Source organism: Lycium ferocissimum, chromosome 8 (assembly GCF_029784015.1).
Source record: "Lycium ferocissimum isolate CSIRO_LF1 chromosome 8, AGI_CSIRO_Lferr_CH_V1, whole genome shotgun sequence".
Classification (NCBI taxonomy): domain Eukaryota; kingdom Viridiplantae; phylum Streptophyta; class Magnoliopsida; order Solanales; family Solanaceae; genus Lycium; species Lycium ferocissimum.
In genome coordinates, this window is record NC_081349.1 from 19,768,048 (window position 1) to 19,768,809 (window position 762).

Genomic DNA, 762 nt, shown 5'->3' on the forward strand with positions numbered 1-762 from the left:
TGCAGACAATTTGAGGCACTTAGCCACAAAACCTGCCATATTCTTTTTCATATCGTTCCACCAATAAATCTCCTTAAGATCATGATACATTTTCGGGGAATCTGGGTGAATGGAATACCTAAAATTGTGAGCTTCTGACATAATCTTCTCTTTGAGCCCATCTACATCTGGAACGCATAATCTGCCTCAATATCTCATGGTACAGCCATCTCCCTCTTATTCAAAAGTGGACGCTTTATGTTTGTGAATCCCCTCTTTCATCTGCAACAAGTAGGAATCACCGAACTGCTTCTCTCCAACTTTAATGACTAAGGAGGAATAAGCCATGTTCTGGGCAACAACTCTACCCATTTCAAAGTTTGAAAGTCGAATTCCTAGCTTGGATAAGCGGTGAACTTCTTTCACCATAGTAGTGCGTCAGTCAATGGCCTAGTAGTGCGTCAGTCAATTCCCTCGGCCTAGTAGTGCGTCAATCAATGGCCTCAGCCATGTATACGTGTACACAAGACTGTGCTGTGCCCTTGTGCAAAATCACATATGTTTAATTATGGTTAATTAATAAGGACTGAGACCATAATAACAATGAACAATCATCGAACGAAATAGACATCTTTGGAATGAATTGAAAACACCGATTGTTTACGCAGCATTTAATTTCTAGTAGACTCATGTGGTAACAATACATAAGTCTATAAAGATTACGTGCTGAGTTCATGATATTCAAATTGACAACCATGAACGAATTCTGTAACTGCAATCCTA